This window comes from Cucurbita maxima, unplaced genomic scaffold, assembly GCF_002738345.1.
Source record: "Cucurbita maxima cultivar Rimu unplaced genomic scaffold, Cmax_1.0 Cma_Scf00298, whole genome shotgun sequence".
Taxonomy (NCBI): Eukaryota; Viridiplantae; Streptophyta; class Magnoliopsida; order Cucurbitales; family Cucurbitaceae; genus Cucurbita; species Cucurbita maxima.
The window spans coordinates 6999-10053 of record NW_019272314.1 but is presented as its reverse complement, the minus strand read 5'-3'; the positions used below and the strand labels follow the sequence as shown (position 1 = coordinate 10053).

Below are 3055 nucleotides of genomic sequence, written 5' to 3'. Positions count from 1 at the left end.
GGCCTCCATAGCTTCACTCTCTCTGTTGGTGAATTTTATTTCTTGACTACCAACTTAACCAAACTCACTCCTGAAAATGGTTTGCTTGAGAGGTGCTTAATTTCTACCGTGGCCGCCCTTACTTCTAAGAATGAATATTGTTTGGGTCTACTATGTGGTTTGCACCAAGACAACTCTATACTGTCTAGGCCTACTACGTGGTCTCCACGGATGCATGGTCATAGGTATATCATCTCGTACTGGACCTTAAAAAGTCTCATATACATTTCTATAGGTTGGACGTTACGTACTCTGCGGAGTCACCTTTTTGTCTTCCTAAGGCCAGTAAACTAAAACATGACCCCTCTTGACCTCCTCACAATAACTCGAATCTAGCATTAACATATAGAGGGAATATTCCCTTTTAACACCCTAAGGCGTTAACCCAAAACATAAATCAAGTTCTTAGTGGCGTTACATCATATTATAACCTATTAAACAAGGTTAGACTACATACCTGGTCGCGGCGAGGCATGTCGTCGAGCTGAGTCACAGAGGTGTACGACTCTCTATTCTAGGAAAAAAATGTCTATAGAATAAAAACCACGACTGCCTTGATACCAATCGTAACAGCTCAGATCCACCGCTAGCAGATATTGTCCTCTTTGGGATTTCTCTTTCGAGCTTCCCCTCAAGGCATTAAAACGCGTTTGCTATGGGAAGGTTTCCACCCCTTATAAATGGTGGTTTGTTCTCCTCCCTAACAAATGTGGGACATCAAAAAAAAAAAAAAAAAAAAACTCCAAGATCGTATATAGGATAGGAGAAAATTAATTATTTTTAAGTACGAGTTTGTAGTTGTTGGATGGGTTTACCAACAACCACCTTTGGATGATAAGTAGGCTAGCACTCATTGTGCCAACTTGATAGAGAGAAATCGTTAAGGTTGCACGTTAACTTCATATATCGATTACCGCTGCGTAGGTTAAGCTAGCTATCTAAGATAAACACAACAAGAATAATACCCCTCGAGCCCAGTGTTAAGTTTATGGTCTTTTTCTAGATCAAGGCTAAGATAAGAGCCTACAAATAGGTTGGTTTCATAGTATATTTGTATATTCACCCCTTTTCCTTTTTTAGGTTTAGGTCTCACAAGTTGTTGGTTGAGGTGGAGGAGCATCTAAGAGATGTACAGTCACGGAGGGGGTCGTTCTAGAGCATCAGTTCATTTTTGTATTTGAATCTTTCATTTTTGTTTTTCTACGGTAAACTATATCCCCAACCAATTTTTCCATGTTTCTTTTTGGATATAACTTTTTATTTAATTTTACTGTTAGCTTGTATTTATTTCAATTAAAGTTTTATCAAAATTTATCTTTTATTTTATTTACTTTTTTTTATTTTCTTTCCTTTTGTCTTCGTCTTTTGTGTTGGGTCCAACATTCGAAGCCTCGAAAATCGGATCATGACATCAAAAAAGACCGTGAAGCTACAATATATCAAGTGAAACTTTTAATAAGATATATGAAAGTTGTAGGATTTTTTTTTTTTTGTTTCTTGTTAAAATTATAGTACCTATGTGTGTTGAGTAACTATTTTCAATTTTATTATTCTCTTGTTAAGAAACATTAGCCCACTGTCCATAAAAAAAAAAATCATTGTTTTTTTAACTTTAATTTATAAACGATATTAAAATTTTGAAAATAGGCATTTCATCCCGAGGTGAAAATTCTATTGAGCACATGTCCTTTATATTCAAATTAAGAAAATAGTTGAGGTGAGTAATGATGATACTTTTAACTTGTGATTGATACATACGGGTCGTGAAATTTTTTAAAACAAGTTCAAGTAAAAATAGCTTAGATTTAAAATCTTTATAAGAACTCTAAACTTATTGGGCTGGTTTAATCTCCCGAAATATTAGAATTAAAAAAAAATGGGTAGTCTAAAAAATGTTGATAAGTGGGTGTTGGCCTCCACTACAAAAGGGAGATTCCTCACTCCATTTTAGCATCCCACATGAACGGTCAAGCTAGTCGGATATTACACTTTCTGACGGCTCAAGGCTAGCATTTAGCCTAATTTGGCTTCTGTCTGATACGTTCGAACCATTTTCTCCTAATTTCAATTTTTCAGAAGTATTTAAAGTTAGTGTAACTACCTTTTAGCTAATTTAAATTTTTAGAGTTAAATGTGAAGTATTTATGCATAGTAAAACTTAGTCCGTTTAAATTATTATAAGTAAATTTAAATTATTTTATGTAAAATTAGGCTTAATAGTTGAAGTAAATTTAAATTACTTTAAGAAAATTAGGCTTAAATGGTTTAAATTCTTAGGAGTAAAATTAAATTATTTTAGGCTTAACTAGTTGAATTAGATTAAATTATTTTAGGATTAACTAGTAGAGTCAATTTCAATAGTGCACCTCAAACACTCATTCTCTCCCTCTATTTTAAGAAGAAAATTATGCATAAAATCACTTGAGAACATAAATGTTGAAAACCTCTCAATTAACTCATGCCCTTCATTGATGTTATCTCCCCATGGATAAGTAAGATTATTAAATGTGTGATTCTCCCCACAAAGAGTAAGTAGATGAAACAAATTAAGACTAGAGAGAGCATATCTGTTTGCCTAGATGGTAACCTAGGATTGAACGCCTATAGTAGTTTGAACACAGAAGATTTGTTAGAGATGATTAAAGGGTGAGACCCTAGTGTTGTTGACCGATCTTGTAACGATACAAAAATAAATATATATTTATATTTATATATATATACACATTTGGCTCGGTCACCAAAAAACCTGCAAAAATTCAAATGAGATTCCAAAATTCTTGGACATGCCTTCTCGATCCTTACGACTCACCAAAAATAAGTCCATACTTCTCCCCATCTCATGCCAGATGCTCTAGACAAATGTAAAGGGAAAACATAGAGAAAATTGAAGAGAGAGAGAGAGAGGAACCCGAAAAAACAACCACGACTAGTCCAACTAGAGAAACCCGACACCCACATGACCCCAACTCCTACGAAATACCCCAAAGCCTACCTACATGGAAAAATAGGACAAACA

At 34.4% G+C, this 3055-nt stretch overlaps 1 long non-coding RNA gene across 1 annotated transcript in view; it reads right to left on the bottom strand.

Annotated features, from left to right (window-relative positions):
- The window catches only part of LOC111474314, a 17998-nt gene extending 17446 nt beyond the window's left edge, over nucleotides 1-552 (bottom strand). The window contains exon 1 of the long non-coding RNA XR_002715959.1: nucleotides 471-552. This is a non-coding gene — a long non-coding RNA (uncharacterized LOC111474314). The remainder of the gene's footprint in view (nucleotides 1-470) is intronic.
- Nucleotides 553-3055: the final 2503 nt, after the last annotated feature.